Source organism: Canis aureus, chromosome 22, assembly GCF_053574225.1.
Source record: "Canis aureus isolate CA01 chromosome 22, VMU_Caureus_v.1.0, whole genome shotgun sequence".
Lineage (NCBI taxonomy): Eukaryota > Metazoa > Chordata > Mammalia > Carnivora > Canidae > Canis > Canis aureus.
This window is the reverse complement of record NC_135632.1, coordinates 11,502,667-11,519,394: the sequence shown is the minus strand read 5'-3', so window position 1 is coordinate 11,519,394 and position 16,728 is coordinate 11,502,667. Positions and strand designations below refer to the sequence as shown.

Below are 16,728 nucleotides of genomic sequence, written 5' to 3'. Positions count from 1 at the left end.
CCACTCTTACCAAGGAAATTAAAAACATATGTCTAGGGGCATCTGAGTGGCACAATTGGTTAAGCAATTGACTCTTGGTCTCAGCTCAGGTTGTGATATCAGGATCGTGAGATCCAGGCCCACATCGGGCTCCATGCTCAGCATGGAGTCTGCTTAAGACTCTCTCTTCCTCACTACTCTACCCTAATCTTGCTCTTTCAAATCAATTAAAAGATCTTCAAAAAATTATGTCTACATAATGACTTACAAAGAAGTGCTTCAGCATTTTCATTTCTAATCACTCAAAACTGGAAACAGTCCAAATATCCTTCAACTAATAAATGGATAGATGAATTTTGATATATCTACACAATAAAATACTACTCAGCAGTAAAAAACAATGAATTACTGATACATGTAACAGCTTGGATCAATTTCAAAAGCAGTATACTGAATGAAATTTTAAAAGACACAGAGGCTACATACTAAATGATTCCACATTTGTGACATTCACAAAGAAGAAAAGTCATTGATACAAAGATCAGGAAGTTGATTCTGGTGTGATGGAAACATTCTTTACTTTGAATGTAGTGGTTATTCCTCTATATATGTTTATCAACACCCATCAAGCTATACAATTAAAAGTTATAAATCTTACCTTAAAATTATCCTTTAATAAAGTTGACTTTAAAATAAGATATGAAGAAGGGTTTAATTCATCAAAAAATTTCTACAAATGTGGCTTTGAATAAAGGCTAAAATTGAAATTAGGAGCAATTGCAATTGCTGTGTTCTCTTAGCAGTGTTAAATATTAGAGAAGGCTCCCTGGAAATGGGACCTTTATAGCACTGAAATTCAACTGTTTATAAAACTAAAAAACAATTTGATCATAAATTTGGGAGCTTGCTACTCTACCTCATATTCATATTCGACACATTGATAATTTTAGACCAAAAAAATTTTAAGCTTAAATAACATGTGATAATTCGAAACATTAATTCCAAAAAGTTGATATTCAACGAAAATAAAATTTAAAATCACTGATATAGAGAGAACGAGATAAAATATACAGACTTTTTAACGTAGATAAAAGCAAATATCAGAGTACAACAATAGTATTCAATTTTTAACCTGGTTCTTTATATAAATTATTAGGTAGAAAGAGATAACAGAAAAATGAATGTGCCAGGAAATCTCTATTGAATAGATAATTTTGATTGTATTTAAGATGTATAAATAAATATTACTTTGTTTTCTCTCCTTTTAATAGAAATATTTATTTTGCCCTATTTTTTATTTTAATAACATTATTATATAAATTTAAGCTCTTCACCATGAGTATAATCTCAACCCTATATTCTTTAAAGTTCCCCTACATACATATATAATATTTTAAATTCTATAATATTCTATAGTATTTTATAAATTGCTTTTTTTCAAAGATTTTATTTATTTATTCTTGAGAGATACAGAGAGAAGCAGAGACATAGACAGAGGGAGAAGCAGGCTCCATGCAGGGAGCCCGACGTGAAACTCGATCCTGGGACTACAGGATCATGCCCTGAGCCAAAGGCAGACACTCAATCGATGAGCCACCCAGCATCCCTAAAAATTGCTTTTAACAAATAAAACTTCCAAATAATTTTTAAATTTTTTTGTCATTTCAGTTTTATTTCAATAGCTTTAGTTAAATGAAATGCAAAATAAGCAAAACCAGTTCCAACCTTTTTATTTTTCTGAGTAATGCCATCACCATAATTCTAATCATTTTAATGTTGTCTTTTGGGTTCTATGCCCAAAGATACCTAAAATCTGAGGATTTCCCCCAGCCAATACTTCATATAAACATTTTTCTCATCCCCACTATCATGGCCCTAACTCAAGCCCTTATTAACTCTTAACTGGAAAAGAAATCAGTGTCCTCCTGCCTGTTTTCCTGCTGACTCTCACACTATTACTGAACATCTTTCACCTTTCTGATTTTTTTTATCTACTTAAAAATCACTTGGTTGTTAATGTTTAGAGAAATCAAATTGAAACTGATTTGCATGTTATGCAAACCTCTGACCAACCCATTTCCATGTTATCTTTAACAGTATCCTTCTTTTCCCAGGACTACCGATGTCTTAGTCTTCTCAAGCCACTATAACAAAACACCACAGATTGGGTGCCTTAATTTACAAAAATTTATTTCTCACAGTTTTGCAAGCCGGGAAGTCCAAGATCAGAGTGCCAGTCAACTTGGTTTCTGGAAAGAACTCTCTTCTTAGCCTATAGACAGTCAGCTTTTTGTGTGTGTCCTCACATGATGCGAGGGTAGGGAAGAGGATGATGGTTCTGACATAAGGAAGACAGAGGGAGAGACAGACACACACACACAGAACAAGTGTTAGCTCTCTGGTGTTTGTTTTTTATTGGATCAGAGCCCCATCCTTGTGGACTCATCATTATCTCCTTTATAAGACTATATCACAAATATAGTCACATTGAGAGTTAGGACTTAAGCATGTGAATTTTGAGGGAATGCAATTCAGTCCATGGCACCAAGAAATGCATTTTAAACTTTTAACCACAGATACTGTATGTCAAGGCTTGAACTTTTCCCTTCTTTTTTCTCAATTTTTCTCCACTTTTTTCACCCTACAAGCTTTATCCTAATATTTCCAAGACCTATAATCATCTTCTGACTTCCTCTTTTTTAAAAGTCCTACCCTTCTTTAAAAGTCTTGCTTAAATGATCAAGATACTTGGACCATTTTTCTAGTTTTATTAATAAAGTGACAGAGCAAATTGAGCAAGTTACTTAACATTTCTGCTTATTTTACTATTTTTCAAAAGAGAATGTTAGGCTAGATCATTTCTGAGTACCTCCTAGTCTATGAGTTTATGATTCTGCATAAAGTTTTCTCAAATGGCTCCCATGAGCTTTATCTTTGTTGCCTACTACTTTACACTAAAGTCCTGTGATTTTAGATCCCAGCCTATCTTTCCCTACATCCAAGTTAGCTGTCTATATCTTGTGTATATTTGGTGAATTCCTTGTTGGCGATGACCTTTCAGCCTCTAAAGCATGTTGTTTTTTTGGGCTCCTTCCTCCAAAATATCAATACATACTGAATTATTTTTAGTTCCTGGAGTAAATTTTAACTCACAAATGGAGGCCAGAAACTACTGATAATCAGACAAGTTACCACTTAATATTGATATGTTATAGCAATGCCAATCACAGGTGTTGGGATTTATTTCGAGATGTTAGGAATGGAGTGGGCAGCGAGGAGAAAGACAATTTTCCAATTTTCCAGATGATAGCATAGGCACAATTTTATCAGTGACACCCTTCAAGATAGCAACAGAGCTGAAATGAAGAGTGAAGTAGCCTTTCCATTACTTTTCCAATAAAATTTGTTTCACTTTTGCCTACTAAGGAGTTGAGTTTATGCACTTAATGAAATATCTGTCCTAATTACAACACATGTAATAATTTTTAGTTAAAAAAATCATTATTTTGCATATTATTTACTGAAATATGAAATGCATCTATATAGTGAAGTATAAAATTAAATTGCATGTAAGAACATAAGTTTAAAAAAAAAGAATATCAGAAAAAAAATTTTTAGCATTCTCCTTAGAACATGGTCTCTCAAAAAAGGCATATTAGCTTCCAAAATGGTAAACATACTGACAGAAATCATAGAATAGAGACCAATACAACAAAAGACAATAAATAAATAAATGCAAATAAAGAGTATCAAAAAGACCATAGTAACAGGTCAAAATATTAGCAGTTCAAAAAATTAAATAAAGAGTAAAAACTAAGAAATAATAAATACATTAATAATGGTATAGAATTTTAGGGATGAAGCAAGAGAAATTACTTAGTAAAAAAGATTCCTAACTAGGAAAATAAACTCTTACGTAAACTCAACTAAGAAGACAATAAGATGATTACATTGATCCTTTAGTTTCAACTGCCTATTTTATTTTTATTTTTTATTTTTTTTAAAGATTTTATCTATTCATTCATAGAGACACACAGAGAGAGAGAGAGAGAGGCAGAGACACAGGCAGAGGGAGAAGCAGGCTCCATGCAGGGAGCCGGACGGGGGACTCGATCCCGGGTCCCCAGGATCACGCCCCGGGCTAAAGGCGGCGCTAAACCACTGAGCCACCGGGGCTGCCTCAACTGCCTTTTTTAAAATAATGGTTTGGTTTTAGATGGAGTTCAGCACTATTAGACTGATCAATCACTATTTGTCATTGTCTGCTCTAACATATATCCTACATATCTAAATAAAGGCATACTTTCACAGGCTAAGCTTACAAACTTAGTATGTACTCTTTAAGATAACTATGAACTTGAAAAAGGAGGATATGGTTTAGAATTGCAGCAATTCCACTTATTTATTGAAGCTCTTTGGATAGTTGGTGGAAAGGGAATAATTCTCCATCATTTTTATAGAGACTAAATGAGTATGCATGCAAAGAGGTATTTAGGAGAACGTATGCATATTAATTATTAAATATGATCTTGAGATTAAACACTATATTTTTTAATTATTTAATTTTTTAAAAAAAATTATTTATTGGAGCACCTGGGTAGCTTGGTTGGATAAGCATCTGCCTTCGGCTCAGGTCATGACCTCAGGGTCCTAGGATCAACCCCCAAGTCTGGCTCCCTTCTCAGAAGAAGCCTGGTTCTCCCTCTCCTGCCTGTTCATTCTCTCTCTTGCTCTCTCTCTCTCTCAAATAAATAAAACAGAGAGAGAGAGAGAGAGAGAAAACAATGGGGGGTGGGGCAAAGGGAGAGGGAGCAGCAGACTTCCTGCTAAGCAGGGAGCCCAACACAGGACTCAATCGCAGGACACTGAGATCATGACTTGACCCAAAGGCAGACGCTTAACTGACTGAGCCACCCAGGCACCCCTTATATTTTTCATGTTTGAATGAAGACAAGTGTAAAAAGACATGTTAAATTAAGTTAGATTTCTTTTATGGAATAATTACATCATTTTGTCCATTTTAAGTGTTTACAAATGCCACAGTAAAAATAATTTTTTAAAAATCTATTACTAAAAATAATTTTTTCTCAAAAGTACTTCACAAATGAATCTAATATCTCAGGGACTAAGCAATGTCATCTATAATTATAGGCCTGCAAATGCCATTTATATTTCTTAACATTTTCTCCAAATGACTGATTATCCAAGGCAGGCAATTAAAATCACTACTTTCTTCAAAGGAGGTAAAGCAACGTGGATTCCTCATGATGCTATTTAGCTCTAAGAGTACACAACACTTACCTAATTTATCTGTTTCTAAGCCACTGGCAAATGATTACAAGAGGCCGGGCTAGTTTTTTAGTTCCATAGTATCATTAGTTACAACCTTCATTCATCACGACTAGGAAATTGACATAGTGAAAATCTCTTTTATGTAATCTCTAAGGAATTCTAGAATGGATGAGATGTCAGTGGAAGACAACTTCTTGAATTTCACAACAGAGTTTTATTTGTAATCTGTACTATGTATGATGAATGAGTTTATATGAACATCTTTTAAAAAGATTACAAATATTTGAGTGAAACCAGATATTGAGTTGTAGAATGTATTTTGGGGAATAATTTTATTCTTTTAGTGTGATAGGCTTGATCTGCCTCATTCATCAGTAGCAATCCATTCAAATTATTCTATTTGAATGTCTGTTATTATTGTTACATTTTAATGATATCTGCTAGCTGCCGTGACTGAAGTAACTATACACATTACTTAATTTGCTCCTCAAAATAATACTTAAGAATAGTGAATACTGGAGAGTCTGGGTGGTTCAGTTGGTTAAGCAGCTGGCTCTCGATTCAGCCCAGGTCATGATATCTGTCTGGGTCCTGGGATGAAGCCCTATATCCAGCTTAGTGCTCAGTTTGGAGTCTGCTCATCCCTCTGCCCCTCCACATGCTCTCTCTCTCTCTCTCTTTCTCATTCTCTCTAAAATAAATAGTTAATATTAAAAAAAAATAACAGCCAGTATCCTGACAATTTTACAAACAAAAATGAAGCTGGTGAAGCTAGTTAATACATTCAAAGTTAGCCAACGAGTAAAAGTGGGTGAGATATATACTGGGATTTTTTTTTAATTACAAATATATTTTGTTTACTAAAGTAACACCACCACCTATTATATTTATTTAAAAATACTGAGTGTCAAACATATGTGAAACATTAAAGCTTCAAAAATATATAGCAAAGAACTTATTCAAGTATATGATGTAATGATAAACAGACTTTTTATTAATAAACTTTACTATTAAGAATATTTTTATATTTATAGAAAATTTGCAAAGGTAGCACAGTGTTACGTATAACCAAAACTCCATTTCTCCATTATTAACATCTTATATTAATAAACACTGATACATTATCGAAACTAAATTCCATACTTTATTCATATTTCCTTAGTTTTTACCCAATGTCCTGTTTCTCTTAGGATTCTATACAAATACTGTATTACATTTAGTCAACATGTCTTCCTAAACTCCTCTTGGTGTGACAGTTTCTCAGGTATTTCTTGATTTTGATGACAATTTTGAGGAGTATGGATCAAGCATTTTGTAGAATGTTCCTCAACTGGGATTTATCTAATGTATTTTTTCTCATTATTAGACTGGAGTTAGGGGTCACTTTAACCCATTCAGTCTGTTATAACAAAATGTCAGAGACTAAGTAGCTTAGAAACAAGATTTCCAGTCTTATGAACAAAAATTTATGTCTCACAAATTATGCAAGTTCAAGATCAGGATGCCCACATGGTCAAGTGGTAGTTCTCTGCTAGGTTGCAGACTTTTCATCATAAATTCACATGGTGGAAGGGGCTACAGAGCTCTCTGAAGCCTCTTTTATAAGACACTAGTCCCACTGAGCCCTCATGATTTAAGCACCTCTGAAAGGCCCGACCTTTGAAAGTAATACAATTACCTTGGGAATTTCAACAAATGAATTTTAAGAGGATATAAACTTTCAAACCACAGCAAGAGTTTTCGGAAGGTATGATCACAGAGGAAAAGGGCCATTTCGTCACATCATATCAAAATGACTTATACTACCACTGATACTGAGGTGATTACTTAGCTAAACATAAATTTTTAAAAATAATTAAAATCAATGTGATAAATATTCAAAATAGATGCCTGAACTAAGAGACAGATAATGCGAGTAAGTGAAATGCAAATGTTTCTTGAATCTATATACATTATTTGTTTGCTTATTGTAATTTACTGAATAAAAGATATGACAATCTCCTCATATTTGTGAATGTCTACTTCTTATAATTCTGATAATTTTTTGGCTTTATATATTTTGAGCTTATATTAGCCTAATGCACATTTAGAATTGTTTCCTGATGAATTAACATTTTAATATCATAAATTGTACTATACATCTATTAATATTTTTCTTAAAGTATACATTTTTATTTATATAATTACTTAAGCTTACTTTGATTAGTATTTATAGCATATATAGCTATTTTAGTTCTCTTACTTTCTACCATTCTGTATTGTTAAGTTTGAGCTGTATCTTTTGAAACTAGCATACAGTAGTGTTTTATGTGTTACCTAGTCTGTGAATTATTGTCATTTAATTGTGATGGGAATATTTAATGTAATTATTCACAGATGTGAATCTGTGTATATTACCTTAACAAGTGCTATATATCCCTTCTTCTCCATATCACTTTTTTCTCTACTTTGTCTACTTTTTTCCTACTTAGCTATAAAATTCTAATTATTCCATTTTCTCCTGTATTTGCTTGTTACATAAATTATTTTACTAAAATTGTGCTTATAACCCTAAAGATGAAAACGTACATCTTTTGATACATCAAAGGTTAATTTTACCTTATGTAATTACCTTTTTCACCTATATGTTCCTGTTACCCCTTGCCTTACTTATATGCTATCATTGCATGCACTTTAATTCTAGAGATTTTAAACCTCAAAGACATTATCATTGTTATTGCTGTTGTTTATCAAGGCAATATTCATTTAGATTTAGTTTCATAATTACTCAACTTTTACTCTTCAGTTCTTCCTGCCATACATGAATTTCCACCTAGGATATTTCCCTGCTGCTTGAAAATCACCTTTTATTTCCTTAGTGACTGTATATAAATGCTAAAGTCTTTTAATCTTGGTCTTTATTTCACATTTATTTCTTAAAATATTTTTTCTATGTTGAATTCTAGATTAAAGGCTCTGTAGCCCCTTCCACCATGTGAATTTATGATGAAAAGTCTGCAACCTAGAAGAGAACTACCACTTGACCATATGGGCATCCTGATCTTGAACTTGCATAATTTGTGAGACATAAATTTGTGTTCATAAGACTGGAAATCTTGTTTCTAAGCTACTTAGTCTCTGATATTTTGTTATAACAGCCTGGGTTAAAGTGACCCCTAACTCCAGTCTAATAATGAGAAAAAATACATTAGATAAATCCCAGTTGAGGGACATTCTACAAAATGCTTGATCCATACTCCTCAAATACTCAGATACTTCCGTTCATCAATTTATATAAAAAAAAATCCCTTGCATTGTGGCTTCTTGGCTTTTGTTGAAATCACTGTCAATCTAATTGTCTGACATTATGTCTTTTTTTATCTGGGTATTTTTTACGTTAGTCTCTGTGTTCTAATTTCAGGAGTCTTATAACATGGCTAAAAGTGAATCCCTTTTTCATTAATCTTGTTTTGTGTTCAGAGGTCTTGAATTTGCAACGATCTTCGTCAATTTCACACATACAAATTTGGTCAAATACTGCCTTTTATCTTACTCTCTCTTTTCTCTACTGAGATTCAAATAACATGTCTTTTACTATATCCCTAAGTATTACTCTCATTTTTCTATTTTATTTCATTCCCATTTTTCAACCTCATATTTTCTGGGTTTTTTTGTTTTGTTTTGTTTTGTTTTTAGTATTTCATTTACTTATTGAGAGAGACAGCATGAGAGAGAGGGAGAGAGAGTATGAGCAGTGTGGAGGGGTAAGAGGGAGAAGCAGACCCCCTCCCCCACTAGTTTATTATTTCCTTTTCAGCTATGTTTCATCTATGTTTTAATTCTGGTTTTAGTATTTCCATTTGGGCCTTTTGGGTCATTTTAGAGTTTGCAGTTTCAACGGAAGGGTTTTTTTTTTTCTTGTTTGTTTTTACAAAATGTTAGTGAATATATTAAGCATAGTTATTTTAAAGTCTCTTTCAGGGATCCCTGGGTGGCTCGGCGGTTGGCACCTGCCATTGGCCCAGGGCGCGATCCTGCAGTCCCTGGATCGAGTCCCACGTCAGGCTCCCGACATGGAGCCTGCTTCTCCCTCTGCCTGTGTCTCTGCCTCTCTCTCTCTGTGTGTGTCTTTCATAAATAAATAAATAATCTTTAAAAAATAAAAATAAAAAATAAAGTCTCTTTCATAACTTTGCTACTAGAATGATGATAATCATTCCACTCCCTGATCTGATAACCTGTGACTCTGCCCTATATTCTATTATTTTTCCTGGTTTTTGTTCATCTTATTTTTTTAACTTGTACCAGATTATTTTTGATTGAGAGCTAGATACTACTTATAAAATATTGTAAAAAAAAATTGGTGTTATCTCCTTTAGTAGATGATTCACATTTGTTTCTTCCAGCCGGGTCAGTATACTAGCACTTCAGGATAACTTTTATTCAATAAGATTTTTGATCACAGAGGATTTAAGAGCTTATTCTCTGGAAACAGATCTGATATAAAAAGTCTGTCTCTTTGGACCATTTCTACAGCATCTCTAAGCCAACACTTTTGTTTTCTTCTGTTGTTTATAAAATGGAGCTAATAATGGTATCCTCATCTGGGCATGAGGTAAAGGTTTACCACCATGTTTCTAGTACTCAAAAATATTAGATTATTATTTTTATTATTACTGGTGATGACAATTATTTGGTCAATAGAGGGTGAACCAGATATTGATGCTGAAACCCAACTGGAAATTTTGAGTTCTAAAGTTGTAAACACAGCCCAGTAACTAGAAAACATAAGAATGAATATTGATGCAGTAGTTTGATATTTTTCCATTGGTTATTTCTAATAAAATGCAAAAAGGCAAGTATGTTTCTATGAAGTTATGAATGTATTTATTCTCTGTCAATCTGACTGATTCTCTCATGTTCTCTGTTGAGATATATTTTTCTTCTCTTTCCCAAAATGCCTCTGTATCTCCCTAACATTAACTTTTGCTCATATGGATAACAACTATAGTTAATACCATGTTTTATTGAACTAAGATATATATGGTTTAATAGAAAAAAATAAATTAGTTAAGATAACTAGAAATAGATAATACATCATATGTTCAACCTACATACCAAAAATATACCCCTTTTCATGGATAATTTTCTGTAGTCTTACATAGTTATAAATACCAGTTAAATACTAGGTTTCTGTTTAATAATACTAGGTTTCTGTTTAATAATACACTTGAAAAGTCAGCCGAAAAGGTACAAATTCTAATGTTTCTATTGGCCACTCTGACACTAATGCATTTTTAAAGTTTTAACCACTTCTAAAGAAATTGAATTAATCTTAAGCCAACTGCAAAGGAATTGTAGAGAAAGTGCATTTGGAAGAGATTAATGAAGAAATTTATTACTTTGAGCTAATTTGTTTTTAATTAGAGCTAGAGAAATTCAACCCAAAACTCCATGAGGAATAAGAGTATATTTTTGTCAGTGTTAATAAGAAAACTGTGACTCTGATTCTTTTCTAGTTCACCTCGTCATTACAAATGGAGTTGTGCTTTGGTATTACATCTTTACACTGTAACACAGTATCTCTTCTTCTGAATATTATCCTTTCAAGGAATACAATTATGCCCCACTTTGTTCTCCTAAGTAATTGTTCACTGATGATATACAGAAAACTGTCTTTGTTCACTCATGTTACACTATGTTTTGTTTTTCCTTGTTTGGTTTTAGCTTTGGTCTAAATTGAGCTTGCCAAATGAGAGGGAAAAAACGAAGTCTCAAAGAAAGAAGTGATTTGGATATGGTATAGGACCCTCCATAACAAAAGCTTTTAGTTAATATCTTAAATAACTTATATGAGCAAAATAAATCATTTGATGAAAAAAAGCTGTCATGATCTTGAATTATTATTTGTTAAGTTAAATAATAGGATGACTGACATTTGCTTTAAAATATCTCAAGACAAAGGAGGTAAAGGAGATAGATGGAATACAATTGGAGAGATGTTGGTAATCATACCTGTTGACCCTGGATGAGGCACACATGAGCATTCACATATTACTCTATTTTGCTGTATATTTGAAATTTTTCATAATACAAAAGCTATTTCCAAATGCCAACACGAATCAAATTCTTCACTATATATCAGAGGCAATATTATTTGTTTTTTCTTACATATTTGAATAAAAAATAAAGCAAAGTTTTTGTACTTACGACGCATAATCATTTACATCAGGAATTTTTATCTTACTGTTCACAGTGACCTTACTTTCAAAAACCAGTAAGTTAGGCAGCCCCGGTGGCACAGCGGTTTGGTGCCGCCTTAAGTCCAGGGCGTGATCCTGGGGACCCGGGATCAAGTCCCACATGAGTGGAGCCTGCTTCTCCCTCTGCCTGTGTCTCTGCCTCTCTCTCTCTCTCTCTCTCTCTCTCTGAATAAATAAAAAAAATCCAAAAACCAGTAAGCTTTCACATTCAAACAAAATATAACAAGTGAAAGAAATGAAGAAGAAAGAAAAAATCTAAGATCACCAACACTCCTCATCCACCTAGCCATCAGAGGATTTGCTCCTGAATATCATCTAATTTTCAGGGTGCTGAGCAGGATCATAAGGGAAATGACACTGAAAGGCCAGAACACTGAGAGAACTGTCACTATTGTATGAAAGTAAAATAGCCTTTACTTCTCAGGCTTCTTCTCAATTTTCTAAACTCGATTTTCACAGACTATCCAACATACCAGTGCATTTTATATCCAGCATTTTTATTCTGTTTAAGTTTAAAAAAAATAATTTGGCAACTCCTAGTGCTTCCTGAATTTAAAAGAAGTAAAAGAAAAAGAATCAGAACAAAAATAACCCTAAACCAAATATTACTAATTGTACAGAGAGAACATAATCCAGACTCCAACTGACTTTCTACTGAAAATGCCCCCCTACAGATGCTAAAATTGTTCTCATATGACCATTTTTCCTTCAGTCTTTGTAGAAAATCATGATGTTTCAAGTGCAGTGATATATAAGTGCAATGATGACTAGTGCTGACACAGTAAAATAAATATAAACTGCTTGAAATTGGCCAAAGAATTGAAGATAACTAGCCCATTCAACCCCTCCAGCATCATACTTCCTTCTCACTGTGCAGGCAGATAGAATGTAAAATAGCCCAAATGGAAAGCTCTATCTAAACCTACCAATCAATATGAAATAATTGTTAAATGCTGGATGTGACAATCACACCTGATAAACTCCTGAACAGCAGCAACTTGAAATAGAGGACAAAATTAAGTAATCATCAAAATGTCTTCAAAGTGCTTGTTCAGCTGACAGTTATATACACATCCTCTTCATCAATGTCAAGAGGTTTACAAATCTATGAAAAAAATAATGCCCCTGCACAGCATTTTCCTATCTGAATGTTTTCAATTTCAAGCTTGAAATTCTGTCTTTAGTTAATCTTTGAGAAATTTGTATAATTTACTTAAATATTTAGCACTTAAACTCATAAAGTGAGACTTTCTTACAAAGGCAAGTCAAGCATACCTCAGATATATTTTAGTTTGGATGTAGGCCACTGCAATAAGCAAATATCACAACAAAGTGCGTCAAAAAATATTTTTTGGTTTCCCAGTCCATATAAAAATAATGTTCACACCGTACTTTAGTCTACTAAATGTGCAATAGTATTGTGTCTAAAAAACAATGTACATACCTTCACTTAAAAATACTTCATTGCTAACAATTTGCTAATCATCATCTGACCTTTCAGCAAGTCATAATCTTTTCCACTGGTAGGCTGTCTTGCCTTGATGTTGCTGGCTGCCGACTGATCAGGGTACTAGATGCTAAAGACTGGGGTAGCTGTGGCAATTTCTTAAAATGAGACAACAATGAAGCTTGCCACATCAATTGACTCTTCCTTCACAGATGATTCTTTATAATATGTGACATTGTTAGATAGTATTTTATCCACATTAGTGCTTCTTTCAAAATTTGAATCAATCCCCTCAAAAAAATTTGCCACTGCTTTATCACCTAAGTTTACATAATAGTCTAAATCCATTGTCATTTCAACAGTTTTGACAGCATCTTCAGTAAGAGTAGATTCCAGATCAAGAAACTATTTTCTGGGGATCCGTGGGTGGCTCGGCGGTTTGGCACCTGCCTTTGGCCCGGGGCGCCATCCTGGAGTCCCGGGATCGAGTTCCACGTCAGGCTCCCTGCATAGAGCCTGCTTCTCCCTCGCCTGTGTCTCTGCCTCTCTCTCTCTATGTGTGTGTGTGTGTCTCATGAATAAATAAATAAAATCTTTAAAAAAAATAAATAAAGGGTCCAGTTTAAAATGAATTACCGGGATCCCTGGGTGGCGCAGCGGTTTGGCGCCTGCCTTTGGCCCAGGGCGCGATCCTGGAGACCCGGGATCGAATCCCACGTCGGGCTCCCGGTGCATGGAGCCTGCTTCTCCCTCTGCCTGTGTCTCTGCCTCTCTCTCTCTCTCTCTCTCTCTGTGACTATCATGAATAAATAAAATCTTTAAAAAAAAATAAAAAAAATAAAAATAAAAAAAAAATAAAATGAATTACCTTCCAGTGGTGTGCTGGCACCAGCTGACCCCCCAAAGGTAACTGTTAAATTATCAGGAATTTTGTGAGTCAATTTTTATTAAATTATAGAATTTAAATCCTATTAATAAGAAATCTAATAAATACCCAAAAGTCACCATTTCCAAATTATTTTTCTACATTTTACTATTATCTATCCCCTTGAGATTTTGTTTTACTTGAAGTATAGATGACATAAAATGTTATATTAGTTTTAGATATACAACATAATGATTTGAGACTTCTATGCCTTATTCAGTACACCATGATAAGTGTAATTACCATCTTTCACCATGTTATTACAATATTACTGACTATATTCCCTATACTGTACTATGCCTACTGAGATTATGCCTATTTTGCTATATGGTGGGAATATTATAATGGTGTGCTACTGCACCTCATCCCATCTTCATATCAACATGATGTCGTGTCTGTAGGTTGAAATACAACATGATGGGATTATTTCAACCATATATATCAACAAATACTACAAATGAGTGTTTTTCTTAGAGAGCTGGCTATTAAACATTTTATCCATACATCACTGCATATTGAATTTAAAGAATAAAATAAACATTAGTACATATAAAAGAGATTTTATATGTAAAAGGTACAAAAAAGTCTATGTTCTATTACTTTATTTTTACAAATTCTTATTTGACATCTCAATCAAGGGAGAAATTATTTTACTTAATCATATATATAGTAATCTAGTTTGCATGTTTTTCTAGGTTGGAATGGTGCTAAGCACTGTATTATGGGCAGAAGAGAATCTGATATTTAATTTTTTTAGAAAAACAGTCCAAGGCACCTGGGTGTCTCAGTTAGTTAAGCATCTGACTCAGTCTTGGCTTGGGTCTTGATCTCGGGATCATGAATTTGAGTCCTCATTGAGCTCCATGCCCAGCATGGAGTCTGCTTGAGATTCTCTCCCTCTCCTTCTTCCTTTCACCCTGCTCATGCATGCATGCTCTCTCTATCTCTCAAGTAAATAAATAAACTCTTAATAATGATGACGATAAACAAATAAAAGAAAAAAAGAAAAATCCACGTAATTTCAATTAATAAATTATTTCTAGGTATATTTCCATCAACAAATCCACTGGCAGTTAAAACATAATGTCTGCACACAAATAAATGGTTATTTTGATAGCTCTCAATAAGGAATCTACCTATTTGCAAAGTAATCCATATTTTGTACATTAACCCAGAAAGTATGAAGTAACCTGAAGATAGTACAAAACTAAACAAAAAGTGAGAAATATTTGGTATAGAGGAAAACTCCAGTAGAATTCATTGTGAGATAATTTCATGGAATAAGAGGAACTTAAATTATACCTTTTGTAGCCAGAGTAGAAAAGCAGAAGGAAAAGGAGTCACCATACCACCTGGTACAGCAATAAACACAACTACTGCTATTGCCAAGTGAATAGCTAGACTGCAGCTACTCACATTCCCAGAGCCACTAGTATTGTTACAACAGAAATGTTTCCTACACTAAGAACAGGATCTTTCTGGCCTTGGGGAGCAGCCCTGGTTAAAATGAAGTCAATAATTACCTAGCCATGTTAAATCTGCAAGAAATTTGCATCTAATAAAATGGAGCAGTGGAATTCAGTTAAAAAAAAAAAAAAGACAGGCTGGATAATAAAGAGATGCTTATTATGGGAAAGTTTAAATATAACTTTAAGATAATAAGGAATAATACCTCTCAGAAGCTCCCCAGCAAGCTTAAATCCCAGTTGCCCTACTAATGAACACACCATTTATTGTCTCTTCCACCTTCCCTGTTTTTCCTCCCTACTCCTTCAACATGCTTCCCAGAATTACCTCCACCCCACAACCCCCAACCAAAAAAAAAAAAAAAAAAAAAATCCTTTCACTCAATTATTTGTCCCAGAATTTTGTTTTCAGGAAATCCAAACTAACAAAGTCCTTATCGATGTTCAAGACTATGTGTAGTATGAGAAAAATAAGTAATTCAATTGTGACCAATGGCATTTCCGGTAAGATTTTTCATACTATGTCAATACAATTCCTGGGTTGACTTAGAAGAGAGAAAGCTACTTCAAGCATGTAATTAAGCATAGGATCATGAAGACAACTCAATTCAGTAAATGTTTATACAGTATCTGCTATATATGCACTACAGAAAGCACTTCCCCAGGCCACAAAGTACGCAGTTTCCTTCCCCTAAAATTCCCAATCGAGATGATTAAACAGACCCAAATAGATAATCAGATTTCTCAAAGGTGATCAAATAACTTCTTTTATTATTTTTATTATTATTATTATTATTATTATTATTATTATTACTAGACCCTTAAATGTGAAGCGGATCGTTTATAAGATCCTGATCAGGCCACATAATGAATCAATCTATCCAACGTCATTTATTTGGAAGCTGACACTAACAAATTTGGGGACATTCCCCAGAACCAAGAAGAGAAAGAGATTTTCTTCTGGTGATACACAGCAATTCATCTAACTATATTTGTCGTTATAATCAATCAGGCAATTATCAAATGTGTTGTCACTTGACAACTGGAGCAATACCATTGATCTGCTGCCTGGCCATAATGGTACTCAGTTCTTCAGTTCAAAGGTCAGGGTTCTTTAGGACTGTTCTTATAAACTAAAAATTCTTGAAAGTCCTCGAAACTCAATTCAATAACCTACTGATGGATGTTATAAGTCTCCCCTTGCCACCCTACAGTCATACTTGTCTCTTGCCAACTCAAGCTTACTACACCTCTTCAGGGGTTCATAAGTATTCCAAATCTACTTTAGCCTAAAGCTACACATTTTGGAAGTTCATCAAAATATGAGGGTCTCCATAACTACCCCCCAGTGTAGTTGTTTAGAATAGAGCAGGCAAA

The 16,728-nt window shown here is 33.8% G+C and overlaps 1 protein-coding gene across 50 annotated transcripts in view; it reads right to left on the bottom strand.

The window, feature by feature from the left end:
- LOC144293759 (uncharacterized) overlaps nucleotides 1–16,728 on the bottom strand; it is a 472,204-nt gene that overhangs the window by 308,747 nt on the left and 146,729 nt on the right. For 39 of the 50 annotated variants that reach the window (XR_013361003.1, XR_013361004.1, XR_013361006.1 and 36 more), the window contains one exon: nucleotides 2,179–2,317. The exons of the other annotated variants lie outside the window; for them this stretch is intronic. The gene's annotated coding sequence lies outside the window, so the exon portion shown is untranslated. The remainder of the gene's footprint in view (nucleotides 1–2,178; nucleotides 2,318–16,728) is intronic. 50 annotated transcript variants of the gene reach the window in all.